This window comes from Camelus bactrianus, chromosome X, assembly GCF_048773025.1.
Source record: "Camelus bactrianus isolate YW-2024 breed Bactrian camel chromosome X, ASM4877302v1, whole genome shotgun sequence".
In the NCBI taxonomy this organism is placed as follows: Eukaryota; Metazoa; Chordata; class Mammalia; order Artiodactyla; family Camelidae; genus Camelus; species Camelus bactrianus.
The window spans coordinates 84783483-84798489 of NC_133575.1; the positions used below are offsets into that span (position 1 = coordinate 84783483).

Consider the following 15007-nt stretch of genomic DNA (forward strand, 5'->3'; position numbering starts at 1 on the left):
GTGGGTTCATCAATCATGATAAATGTACCACTCTGAAAGGGAACATTGATAATGTGGAAGGTTATGCAGATGTCGGGGTAGGGATATATGGGAAATCTCTGTATCTTCCCTTCAACATTGCTGTGAACCTAAAACTGCTCTAAAAATGTCTAAATAAATAAATAAATAAAATGCATTTCACTTATGAGTTAAGTTGAACACATCTTAATATGGTTAAGGGCATTTTAACCTCTTTTTATGAATGCCTTTTAAAACAATTTCTATAGAATTTCTGGTCTTCTATTTCTCTATTTTAGAAAATTCTTCATATTTTTAGAATATTAGCCCTTTATTTGTGATACAAATTTTGTAACTGTTTTCTCCCAGATTGTCTTTAAAATTATTTTATAACTTTTTGTTATGATAGGAACAGTACATATGCATTGCAGTAAAATTAGAAAATATAAAAAAGTAAAAATAAGAAAATTAAATTACATATTGCCATCACCCAGAGATTATGACAATTAACAATAAGTAGATTCTTTTGTGTTGATTATCTCAAATTTCTTGTGTAAATCCTTCTGGGTCATGATATCATTTTGAATACATTGCTGGATTCATTTCATTTATATTTTATTTATAATATACCTATTATTGGTGAAATTGCTCTATTGCCATGGTTCTTTTTCTCAGGTGCAAGATTGAATTTATTGTATTTGGTTGTACAGTATTTCTGATTCACACAGAAAAATGTTTATAAAATTGTGGTGGTTTAAAAAGATGTGTGTAAATAATTTCCATTTTTAACCATTTGAGAGGCAGGGTCTATATCTCTTCTCCTTCTATGCTTAGTGCCTCACTCATTTAAAACAGCTTACTCTGAAATAGCCTTATACTCTTCATTTAAGCTGATAGGAAAAGAAGCTTTATTCAAAGGTCTTTTCAAAAATGAGCTAACCTGGCAGCAGAATTTAATAAAAATCAGAGGTCTTTAACACTTTTGGCGTATGACACATATAAGTGTATCTGTGACTTTTATTAAGCTTTTAAAATAAACTATTAAAAATTTAAGTAAAATAAATAGTTATGAACAATACCTGTATGAGTCAGCTCAGGCTGTCATAACAAAATATCACAGGCTGGGTGGCTTAAATAACAGAAACTTATTTTATCACAGCTCTGGAGGCTGGAAGTCCAAGATCAAGGTGCAGGGTTGATTTCTGGTGAGAACTCTCTACCTAGTTTGTAGATGGCCCCATTGTCACTGTGTCCTCACATAGCCTTTCCTCTGTGTGCACTCGGGGAGGGAGGGAGGAAGAGAAAGAGTGAGAGAGAGATCTGGTGTCTCTTCTTCTATGGATACCATCGAATTAAGGTTCCACCCTTATAACTTCAACAGTTATTGCCTTTTTTTTGGCTCTATCTCCAAATACAATCATATTCAGAATTAGGGCTTCAACACATAGATTTGGAGGGGTGGAGGAAACCATCTAGTCCATAACAATACCCTAGAGTTCCCTGAAATATGTTGGAGAAAAAAACCACTCTAATCCATTCAGTCTACTTTCTTTACCTATGAGGAAGTGGCCCAGAAAAGTACTGTGGCATTCCTGAGTTCCTTTGGCTGGACTGTAACTCGTGTCTCCCAACTATCTAGGGTTCTTCCTGCTACAACAAAAGAGTTTTTCTTTCCTTTGCTTTTATCCATTTTGGTTTTAAAATTTCCTCTCATTTCCCATAAGGCTCATTGCCTAGGGCCCCTTTTGAACTGAACTGTTTGAAAACATCCATTTCTTCCCAAACAGCTGGCAAAGAACCAACATCCAAATTCTAGCTCAGCCTGGACTCAGCTGAACCCTGGCACTCTCCACTCCACAGCATGCAGCTAACTCTGGCAAGTTATTGTCTCCTGGGCCTCAGCCCCACTGGTAGATTTGACTATACTTTACCTGCCAAATGGCTGGGCTGGTCCAGTGACTTCATAAGACCCTACAGCTCTAGGATTAAACTGACGAGATAGAATCTACAATTCTGACAGGGGCTACTACTCCTTTCCTTAGTGGGACTCTATACCTTACCCTTTCATCATAGTTAATGATTAGCAGAAATACATTTTGAAAGTTTAACAGAAATACATTTTGAAAGCTATCAGTTCTGTCCTGAGCCAGAATCTCTTTCTAATCCCGGGATGGTGGAGGTGTTAGGGGTGGAAATTGGCATTACACTGTCAAACTCAGTTGCAAGAAGGCCCTGGTGTCTAAGGCCCTGACTTGACTTCGGACATTTCAAGAAACCCTGCTCTTGTTGAGGATTCCGCCCGTGCAATTATTATTATTATTTTCTTTATTGAGATATAATTTACCATCACCACAATTTTAGAACATTTTCTTTATCCCCAGAAGAAACTCCATACCAATTAGCATTCCCCTCCCCATTCCCTTCACACCCAAGCTCTAACCAACCACTAACCTGCTTTCTGTCTCTATAGATATCCCTATAATGGACATTTTATATGTGGTCTTTCGGTTTTGGCTTCTTTCACTTAGCGTATCATTTTCAGGCTTTATCTTTGTTACTGCATATATCAGAATTGCATTTTTTAATGGCTGAAAAATATTCCATTGTATGGTTATAACATATTTTTATTCATTCATTAGTGGATGGACATTTGGGTTGTTTCCCCTTTTGGCTCTTATGAATAAGGCTGCTATGAACACTCATGCACAAGTTTTTGTATGGACAAATATTTTTATTTCTCTCAGGTATGCTTACCTAGGATTGGGATTGCTGGGTAATTTGACAATTCTGTATTTAACCTTTTGAGAAACTGCAAAACTGTTTTATACAGTGGCTGCACCATTTTGCAGTCTGACCAGCAGTATGAGAGTTCAAATTTCTCCACACTGTCACCAACATTTGTTATGGTCTTTGTCATTATAGCCATCCTGGTGGGTGTGAAGTGGTATCTCATTGTGATTTTGATTTGCATTTCCCTAATAAATAATTAAGGATAAACTTGTCATGTGTTTATTGGCCATTTGTATATCTTCTTTGAATAAATGTCTATTCAAATTCTTTGCCTATTTTAAAATTGGGTTATTTATCTCATTATTTTTCAGTGGTAGATTACTTTATATATTCTGGATACTAGACCATTATCAGAGATATATAAATTCTCTCCCATTCTGTAGGTTGTCTTTTCATTTTCTTGTTAGTGTCCTTTGCCCTGGGAAGTAAAATTAATATCTTAATTTATAGCAATCTTGTTTGGATTAATACCAATTTAATTTCTATAGCTTTTTGAAAAATGTGCTCATACATAACTCCATTCACTCTCTCTCCATGGAACTATTATGATCATTTAAATTGCATCTTTATACATTGTATTCTCATCAACACATATTTATAATCAGTGGTTTATGGAGATACTTTTTAAATAAGAGAGGAGAAAGGAAAGTTACAAACAAAAAATATACAGGCATACCTCACAGATATGGTGGGTTCAATTTCAGACAACCACAATAAAGTGAGTATTGCAATAAAGAGAATCACACAAATTTTTTGGTTTTCCAGTGCATAATAAAAGTTATGTTTACACTATACTCTGGTCTATTAAGTGTGTAATAGCATTATGACTAACAAAACAATGTAAATATCTTAATTTTAAAGTCTTTTATTGCTAAAAATTGCTAACCAACATCTGAGTCTTCAGTGAGTTGAGGTAGTAACATCAAAGATCACTGATCACAGATCACCATAACAAATATAATAATAATGAAAAAGCTTGAAATATTGTGAGAATTACCAAAATGTGACACAGAGACACAAACCAAACACATGCTGTTGGAAAAGCAGTGCTGACATTCGCTCAACAACTAAATTTCTAGTTGGTTCTTTTATAATTTCTATCTCTTTCTTCATATTCTGTGCCTGGTGTAACGTCCTTTTCATACTTTTCTTTAGTTCTTTAGACATAATTTCCTTTAGTTATTTGAGTACATTTAAAATAGTTTAAACTCTTCATCTAGGGAATCCAATGCCTGGACCTCCTCAAGGATCGCTTCTATCCACTGCTTTTTACTCTATGTATGAAATATGCTTTTTTTGTATGCCTCATTTTTTTGTGTTGAATACTGGACATTTTAAATAATACAATGCAGCAAATTTGGAAATCAGATCTCTCCCTTCACAGGATTTGTTGTTGTGTTTGTTTAGTGACTTTTCGGAACCAATTCTGTAAAGTCTGTATTCTTTGTTGTGTGTGGCCACTGAAGTCTCTGCTCAGATAGCTTAGAGGTCAGGTAGTAACTGGTGAATGATATTTTTAAATGCCTGGAACCAAGAAGTTTCCCAGCTTTTGCCACAGGGCTCTATGTGCATATGGGGGCATACTTTTGACATTCAGTCAGGCAATTGACAACTAGTCTTGAGCTTCACTTCCTGCTGATGCAGAGCCTCAAGGTCAGCCAGAGGTGAGAATTTATAGCTTTTTCAGCTTTTTCCTTGGGACATGCACAGCCCTGGGCATGTACACAGCCCTATACATGTGAATGACTTTTTAGATTCCCAGGAATATGTAGACACTCTTCAAAGCTCCCTCGTACAACTTTTTCTTTGACTTTTCTAAGTTTTTGGACAGTTTATTTGCCCCTACTGTTGTCACTGCCTCAGGCAACTGTTATGTTTAACAATTGCCACTGATTGCTTTTGACAAATGCTCCCAGGGTAAAGGCTTTTCATACTGGGTGAGCTCAGAGTCAGGTCAAGTAAAGAGAAGCCTTTTGAGTGCTCATAGTACAGGGACCTATCAGACAGGGCAAATAATGACAGTTGCCTAAGCCTGGAGTTTTGAAGAAGCTTCGACTCCATCTGCCTCCTCCTGTAGGCCACTAGGCTGCTGATTTTCATTGAGATGGTGAGGCTGTTGGTTTTCAAGGTTGCTATGGTGATGAGGAAAGGGGGCTGGGAAAGGAGCAGGTTAAAATGTCACAAAGCTCAATGTTCTTACTGAAATTCAGCCATTTTTCATGAATAAGTGCTCCTTGGATTATTTCAAGGGTTTGATGAATTTCTAGAGTTCTAAAAGAGTTTATTTTGCTCATTTTTTCAGTGTTCTTGTTGTTTTTATGTAGGAGAGAATTTCAGAGGTCCTTACTCCGCCATTCCTGCTCCGGTCACCATTCAGTTACTTTTATAATTACAAATTAGCAGCAAGCCCACAACTGGTATGGCAGATAACGCAAGCTGAGCTACAGCAACTGGCAATTGTTTAAATTTATTGCACTTGCCTGCGTATAAACTTTAAATTTACATTATGTAAGTTGGTGATTGGAACCATTTAATTATAATATAAAGATTGGTTTACATCATATATTATAATTTAAATAATTGTTCTAAATTGGTTCATATAAAAACTCATGCAATATTGCAAAATTATGTATAGCTACTAACTCTTTCCATTTAAATTTCCCGAGTCAAGTTTAAAAATGTAATTATTCTCTAATACTTTGAAAAATCAACGTTTATATTTTGTGTTGTGATCCTCAATGTGAATATATTTTCTGAATTTAAACAATGATTTTAAGTGCTCCCTTTGGCAGCACATATACTAAAATAGGAATGATACAGAGAAGATTAGCATGGCCCCTGTGCAAGGATGACATGCAAATTCGTGAAGCATTCCATATTTTTAGGAATATATATATATGTATATGTATAACTGAATCACTATGCTGTACACCAGAAATTAATGTAGCATTGTAAGTCAACAATACTTCAATTAAAAATTTTTAATTAAAAAATGATTTTAAGGCTTAAGATAATAAAATAGAGAGATAATAACATCTATATCTGTTTAAATAATTATGAAATGTAGGATGCAGCACTAAAGGTGCTTGGTGTAAAAAGTTGAAAGAAAAAAGAATAAAAAGCCACCATATAAACCCCATGGGAGCTCTATGTATTTTTGTCTAAATACAAACTACATCAGTTTTTCCAAAGCTCAAAATTAAATACTAAATAACTAATGTAGTATGACTATTAATTGTATATGTTAATGGCAATAATGCTTTTAAAATCCATTGTTATACATTAAGTAGGACTATACTTTAAGTGTTGAAACAACTACATATAGTGTAGTATATTGAAGTTAGTAAAATAACATTATATATGAGAGAAAAAGCATGATAAATCAGGAGAATTTGAAAAGCCTTCTTAAAAGTATAAGAAAAATACTACTACATTTTCCTAATCTGTTCACTCTCCAATGTCTTTGTTTCTTTCATACCATTTTCTTCTTACCAAATCTTTTATACCTCCTCTCTCATCCTCCATCCCAGCTGGTGACTTTGCTTTCTATATCATTAAGAAAGCAGAAACATTTGGAAGAGAACTGCCAGTTAAAAATAACATTTCTAAAGCTATCACCCATATAATGGCCATTCTGGACAAGAAGTAGAACACCTTGAGAACCCCTACCCCTTCACTCCTCCTGCTCCCAGCACCCCCAACTACTGAGGACATTCCTCTACCCATAGAGTGACTGACTATTATAATAATCATTTCTTTGCTTTTTAAAAATATGTTTATTTTCCATATAAGCATCCCTAAACAACATCGTTTTGTTTTACAGATATTTGAACTTTGTATACTTGCAATTGTCTGTATGTCTTATTTTGTGACTATCTTTTTTACTCCACATTATTTGTGACATTCATCCATGTTGTTGCAGATAGCTGCAGTTGGTTCCCCTTTACTCTTGTATAGTATATCATCATATGAATCTATGACAATTTGTTCATTCTAACTTTGATGGACATTCTGTCTAGTTTTTGTCTGTCACAAAACACTGGTACCGTGAATATTCTTATACATGTCTCCTCGTATACAGAAGCACTTGAATTCTGTCTGACTGAATACAGAGCTGGTAGATCAAGAGTTTCCTGGGGGCAATGTAACTATGGGTTTTGGTTTGTATACAGGAGGTAAGAGTGAATTTTCCATCTGACTTCAGGAAAGGGAGTGGGCAGTGAGAACAACAGAGGAGAGGGGCAAGGTGAGACTGCTGTGACTCTTCCCTTCCTTCCACCCTGACCTGCCTTTCACCATAGAACAGTCATTCTTTCTCTTACCTTCTGAGATGGCCCGCACTCTGTCTATGGAGTGTGTAATCTGCTTTTACTTTAAACCAAACACCCCTCCACACCACTCTCTCTCTCTCCCTCTTGCCTTTTGAGATGGCCTGCATTCTGCTTATGGAATGTATATCTCCTAAGCCACTCTCCCTTCCAAGTGACACAGACCCCACTCTGTCTATGGAGTATGTATCACTCTAAATAAACTTGCTTTCACTTTAAAAAAAAAAAAAGCAGTCTTGACATCCTAAGGACTAAGATCAGCCACTTTCTTAATGAATGGGAAGTAATACGCCTACTGATTAAGAGTGTGGAATAGCTGGAGTTAGAAAACTAGAATACAATTCTCTCCAACACTTTCCAGCTGTATGTGTGAACTTGAGCGCAACTTTGTTAAGTCTCAATTTTCTCATCTGTAAAATGGGAATAACGTTAACTATTTAAAGTGAGTTGTTGTGGGGTTAGATGTGTTGGGACCTGTAACATGCCCAGCACAGCCCCTGGTTAATGTGCTATTTTTGCCTCTAACTTGGATTAAACAGAATATAATGAACTCATCAAAAAATATTTTTGAGATCTTTAACAATTTTGTTTGTTTTTTGTTTGTGGCACAATTTATTATCTGGTCATAGTACTTAGGTACATTATAGGTATTGATTTAACACCATTATGACCTCTCTTGAGACAAGAGATCTTTAAGAACTTGTTTTTGATTACTTTGAAGAGCAGAGATTGACTGAAAAGTAGTTCTGTTTGATGTCAGCACTGATAGAAAATGATTCCTCCTTTTTTCAGGGCTCATCTGGCTGGCTATGGCAACATGAGTGGACTTGCACCTATGTGCCATAGCTTATAGGAGTCAGAGTAATGTTTAGTTGGTTGAATAAAGATTCTTTGTACTATTGTTTCAGTTATCAATTACTACAGAACAAACAGCCCAAAATGTGGTGACAAAATAACCATTTATTTGCTCACCATATTGAGTCTCAGAAATCCAGGCAGGGCTCAGGAGGCTGCCACTGCCCCGCATCATGTCAGCTGGGGCAGCTCAGCTGACACTGGAGGACTCAAGATGGCTCCACTCACACGTCTGGGGTCTTGGTTCTGATTCTTGGGTAACATGTCTCAGTTTTCCTCTATGTAGCTTCTCTTTCCAGTAGGACAGCTCCTGAAAAGGCAACAATGGAAATTACTAAGGCCCTTTCAGGCCTAGTCTCAGAAACTGTACAACATCACTTCTGCTGCATTCTATTTGTCAAATCCAGTCACGGGGCCAGCCTAGACTGAAAGACAAAGAAAACAGCCTCATTTGTTTGATAGAAGGAGCAGCTAAGTCACATCACAAATGGGCCTGCAGGATTGGAAGTACTGTCATGGTCATCTTTGGAAAAAATGCACACCATTGATAGCTTGTGAACCTTTGGACCCAGAACCCAACTGTCTTTATTAGAGCTGGCTATGGCTGTATCTCCATTTACCAGTCCCAGGTAAGGAGGAAACAGAATATCGTTAAGTTTGTTTTGGGCAAGAATGTGTGGGAAAGATGAGAGAATCAACAAAAGAGACTGATGGATGGAGGGTATAGCTCAGTGGGAGAGCATGTGCTTAGCATGCATGAGGTCCTGGGTTCAATCCCCAGTACCTCCATTAAAATAAATAAATAAATAAATAAACTTAATTACCTACCCTCCAAAAAATGAAAAAAATTTTTTAAAAAGAGACTGAGAAGGTACCTCCCAGGAGGGAGATAGAGAACCAAGGGTGTGGCAGTTTGGAAGCTAAGTGAGTAAGAGGAGGGAGTGATCAACTATAAGACAAATGCTGCTTAGGAGTTGAGTAAAATGAGTAGTTTTTCTGGGAAGAGCTATAAAAAACTGATAAAACGTAGTTATCTTCAGGAATAGGTGCTGGTCAAAGGGGAAGGGAAGGCTTCCATTTCTCATAACATGCCTTCTGTGTTTGGACCTTCTGACTTTGTATATGAGTTACTTTTTTTTCCAATACAAATTGTCTGGGAGGTAACACTATGGACATGTTTAAAAATCTATTTTTAAAGGGCCCCTTACCACCACCAACTTTTCTAACCTTCCAACTAAGGCTGGATAATAAGAAAATGCAAGTGTAAGAGTGCTCAGATCACTTAATGTTCCTGAAGTTCTTTGCCACTTTTTCTCTTGTGTGTCATGTATAATCTAAAATAAGACAGGCAGAAATCTCTGACTTGGAAGTTCAATAAGGTTTCCAGCTTTTAAATAAGGTTTTCAGGTCTCTGAAATAAAGTGGACACAGTGAAATCATCCATAGGTGAAGTTAGGGGAAGGGATCACTGGGCTGTTCAAATGTATAGCTCTTGGAGTTACAATTATCCTCAGGTTGAATTTGTTTTCCAGAGAGGATGACTTTGCACCTCTGCTCACCATCCTACTGAAACGAGATGTGATTTGAGCCCTCGAAGTGTCAAATCCAGTTTCATTAGCGTTGGTTTCCAATTCCCAGGGTGCTGTTCTTTGAGAAAGCTCTGTAGGAATTGGAAAGTGCTGCAGATGTGACTTGGCTGTTTCTCCACATCATCCCATGTCCATCAGTGGAAGGCTCCAGGACAAGACACGTTCCTGCACAAAAGGCCCTCACCAGACTGTCACTTCCCTTCATTTATCCGCAGTCTTAACCTCTAAATGCTCTGTTCCTTGTACTCTGCCTCGCACTCATGTACACAAATATTTACACACATGCAAAGCACATGTATACATAGACACATATATGCATGCACATATAGATACACACACAAATACGCACACAGGCAAACACAGGGACATGCACTTCATCTGGGGCATCTTCAGGCCCAACACATATACATTCCTAAAAACACACATATATACACAGATACAGACACAACTGTATACACACAAACATATGTGTGTGTATATATATGCCCAGTGAGGGCACCAGCTAGCTGTAGAGACTGTGTGGGGGTTTGCTGTTATTTAGACATAATGGAGGATTCTAAATTGCACTCCTTAGCATCAGACAGGTCAAGTGATCATTTTAAAAGAATCTTGCCAGCTCATATATAGTCCCACCACACTCAGCTGTGTGGACCTTTTCACACACAAAAGAAGAATCATCCCTGTTTCCATTTCTGGAAAGGTCACATTGTCCCAGGTTCCTTGCCAAGTATTTTACATCTGTCACCTCGTTTTATTCTCATAGTCACCCAATGATAGGAGCCATACACACTAGGCTACACTGCCTCTCTCCTTAATACAACACAGGTGGCCTTCTCTCCTTTCCATTTCTAAAAGGGTTTCACATGCACTATTCTAAGTTGATTTTGAGTCAAGCAATAACACTGTGAAGTAGGAAAGCTTGACACTGTCATTCCCACTTTGTAGCTGAGACTCACGTAGGTTAAGGAACTTTCTGAAGACTGTAACAACTAATAAATATCAGCTAGAGTTTTAATCTTCCATCTATATATTCTAGATCCAGTAATTGTATATATTTATTTCTTTGTTTATTTGTCATACATTTATGTACCTACCCATTTCCAGAGACTGTACAAAAACAAAAACTGAGTAAGACACAATCTTAACTTCAAAACAGCTGGCATTCTAGAGGGGAAGAAAAACCAGTAGAGGGATATATCATGATGTCGGATTCCGGATGCTGGGACAGAGACTTGGACAAACTGGGTGGAATAACTGGTTCTGCTTAGAGAGCCAGCATCCATAGGAGGCCACGTGTCGCAGACATCTCAGAGGCCATGCTTTGTCCATGCTTCTGGAACATCTACTTTGTGTGTGAAGTAGATCGTAGTGAGGCTAGTTAACCTCCGAAAAATTGTAAAGTCAGTCACTTTTCCCTTCTGCAAGATGTGAAAGGCAGTAGTAATTTATGGAAGTATATTTTCTAAGCCAATGCAATATCAATTCACCGACTCTATAAGGACCAATAGGATTCTTGTTTATCACAAATAGTTAAATTATTATGGGTGAGAAATTACATAATCAAATGTGCCCCTTCAAATTGCTTATGTAGTTTCCCAGCTATTTTAGAAAGTAAGTCATAGATGAGAAAAAAACTAAACAAGATTAAACATTACCTTTTGCATAGAGGTCTTACGGTATTTTGTTTTGTTTTTACTTTTAATTATTAGATTCCTTTTAATATTCTCTATCTCTCCATCTTTCTCTCTCTCTGTATCTGTCTCTCTCTGTTTATCTCTCTTTTTATTATGGAAATTTTCAAATATACCCAAGAAGAGAGAGAATTGTATAACCCATACTCATCATATAGTTTCAACAATTATCAAGAGTTTACTAATCCTGTTTCATCCATTTTTTTCATACAGCCGCACTTTTTTTTCTGGAGTATTTTAAAGCAGCTATGGTTGCTTTATGAAGGTTTACTATTCTATGGTTATTTTTAAGAAGGGTTTGAAGAGGTGTGAAATTAGAATGAGAAAATATATGTCCTTCCAAACTTCATGGGTCTTTAGCCCTAATTAAATTGCCAGCATGATTCTTAAAAAATCCTTCCAGTTTTAGCGAAACCTCTTTTATGACATTAGCTCAGCTAGCTATGCACAGCTGAACTGGACAAGGTGTCTTTTGGCCCTCCTCCCTATGAAAGGGTTCTGCCAGAACAAACAGAATAGAAAAGTTTTTTTTTGTTGTTGTTGGAACACTTCAGATAAGAACAAAGCACAATGCAGAAATAGATACATAGGGGTTTGAGCTGACTATAAAGGATACCACTGTTGTCACTGTTAGGGAATTTCAGTGTATTTGAGTTTTAAGATGACACATTTGTCCTTTCTGTCATTAGAACTATGATTTCATTTATCTCCTTGTCCTCTATTTTCAGGAGCACTGCCTCTTAGTGGGTGGGCTTAAGAGACCCTGGAATTCTCTGTGATGATTAAAAGGTGAAAAGTTCTAAGGACCTTGCTGGAGTACAGCTGTTAGGCAACACCTTCATCAGCACTAAAAATGGCTAATGGTTTCATATTCAGATATACCTAAAGTTATAAACTTCAATGTTACTTAGAATAGGAAAATAATAAAAATAACTTAAATGTTGAATAAAAGGAGAATAGTAAAGTAGATCAGAGTACATCTATATAAATGAAATCTTATAAAATTATGGTTTGCTGGAAATTGCTTATTTTATCACATTACATGATAAAAGCAGCATATGAAATTATATGCCCAGGATGAGCTCGAATGCATAAAAAAATTCATGCAAACAAAATTGGAAGGTAATATGCTGAAAGGTTAATAGTGGTTGCCTCTGGGCGGTAGGGTTATGAGTGATCCTTGTTTCTTTTTATACTTTTCTGTCTTTTTCAAATTTTCTACAGTGAGCATGTAATTACTTGTATAATCAGAAAAACATTTTTTTTCTAAATAAAAAGGACAAGCAAGTCTCAAAAGCCCAGTGCCTAGAAGCAGATCAGCAATCTGTTTTGAATGTTTCCAAGGCAGTGAACCAGGCAAAAGTAAGAAGGATGATTTCAGAGTCCCCAGGGGAGACTTGTGTAGTTAGTTCCTTGGAAACCAGAAGTTTTAGCCACTCAAAACACATGTAAGTGTTTTTGGTGTGAATCAAAACCTTCCATTAGACATAATTGCAACAGCAGCTGTTACACAACCTGTATAAACTATTTTTGGTGTGAACCAAAATTTTAACAACATAGAAATTCTGTTAACCATTTCGTGGTCACATAGGCATAAACTTCATCTACCCCTGGCCAAGTTTAGCTGCCCTAATAGAGAGGAAGTTCCAGAGTGTGTAGGGAATGTTTAGCCAAGAATAAGACAACTTTTCTAAACACTTCTTTTTCTTCTTGATCATGTTCTCTTAAAAGATAAGAAGGCAATTTGAAAATGGCTTTAAAATGTACTGGATTTCTTAAACTGTTATAAGTAGTTCGTGCTCATTGTAATAAGAATAACAAAAGTATATAAAGAAAGACATAATTTCCTCATTTCTTCTGGTTCCATCCACTTGGAAAAACCAACATTAATCTGATGTGTATGCTTATACACTTTTCTCTATGCTCATATAGTATTCACACACACAGAGAGACTTCCTCCTCCTCTTATTTTCTTTACAAAAAGGGAGTGATATTTTATACCGCAATGAATCTGATCATAGACACACTTTGAATGTTTGTTTTTAAAATACAGATTCCTGGGCCTTATCCTAGGCTTATTGAATCTGAGCGTCCAAAGAAGAAGTTTAGTGAGCTCTATAACCAGAAGAGTTTGATAAATGCTCCTCTATATATGATTCTGCAACTTGCTTTTATCTTTTAACATATACCGTGGTTACCCTTTCAGGTTAATGCTTATACATCAAAGTCAAAATCTTTCGGTAGGTGAAGGGACAGATTAACAGATTCAATTACAAAACAAAACCAAATTATTTGTTTTTCAAAAGACACATAAGCAAAGTTGAAAGGCAAAAGACAGACTAGGAGAAAATACCTGCAACACGTAACAGAGGGTTAATATTCCTAATATAGAAAGAGGTCTTACAATTTGAGAAGTAAAAAAATATACATAAAGTAGTAAAGAAGCTTGTTTCTTTTTTTAAAGGATTCTGTTGGGGTAGGAAGCAGACCCTGAGATGGTGTTAGTAAGCAGCATGTTAATTAAGTAACTTTTGGATCAACACCTGTGGAACAGACAGGAAGGAAGCAGGAGTGAGCAGAGGGAAAGTACAGCTATGTTGCAGACCCAAAGATAGTCTCAACTAGAATGGCTCGTCAGAGTTATCCCTCATCACTTTCTTTCAAGGCCATCATGAGTGGGATTGCAATGTGGCTGTCATTCATTTTCAGCTTACACCCATGCCTCATTGCAGTCCATCCATGAACCAAGCTCAGATATTTACCTCCTTCATCAGCTGGTCACATGGGATACTCCAATATGCCAGAAGTGTGAGCACAGGAAGAGATGCTAGTTCAATAGTGGTGGATGTCATGGTAGCCTGGGCCATCTGCTCATAGAGCTACTTGACTCTTCTGGTCCTACTTGTGAGGGATTGATTACTTCCCTCTGAGAGCTTACTGTTATGTCCATTTGACCTTAGGATTTGATGGGTCAGACAAAGCCCAGTTCATGATAAACAGTTGTGGCCACATACTCATCTGGTGTCCCATGATCAGCTTGCTCCACTTCTACTAGGACGCAGTAGTGTGCTGGGAGTTATTTTTCAAAGGCATATGATTCTTTGATGCAGGCATGGTCCTGCTCCAAAACCCCATGTGTCTGCATTGTGATTATCCCATGAGATTTGCCATAAATTCCACGTAGCATCTTTTCCCAGCATTACTACCTTTATTGCTATAGGGTATTCTGGCCACATAGTCCAAGTAGCAGGACCACTTGTACTCTAGTGTAGACTGCTGCAGACCACTTCCTGCCTTGAATGCCACTCAAAGTAATCAGTCTTCACATCATCTGGCATATGTGTCAGAGCAGTGTTCCCAAGTGAGGAATATACTGCCTCCAGAACCTGAAGAGGCCAACCAGATGCTGCACTTTCCTTCTTTGTGATGAAAAGCGCAAAGTGTAATAATTTGTCCTTTTCCTTGGATGGAATTACTCAGTGTGCCCCTAACCTTAGTGGACACCTAAGAAATGTATCAATGCACCAAGCCCCTGACTCATCATGGGGTTTATCTCCCATGTTGTAATTGTCGATCACCCAGGCCACCAATGTGCAAACCACTTTTTGTTCATCCAGACTGATGAGCATGATTTCTTTCATATAGTGGATCAATGTGATGTTCTGTGGGGTATCCAGATCTCTTCAGACTGTATTAGGACAAAGGGCAAGAGCATTAACATAGCTCTGTAACAAATTTACAAATGTATATTGCTGTC

The 15007-nt window shown here is 37.2% G+C and overlaps 1 non-coding gene across 1 annotated transcript; it reads left to right on the top strand.

Annotated features, from left to right (window-relative positions):
• The first annotated feature begins 5563 nt into the window (after window positions 1–5563).
• LOC123614370 (U6 spliceosomal RNA) lies at window positions 5564–5670 on the top strand. Its single transcript, XR_006721713.1, has one exon. It is a non-coding gene; the product is annotated as a U6 spliceosomal RNA (small nuclear RNA).
• Window positions 5671–15007: the final 9337 nt, after the last annotated feature.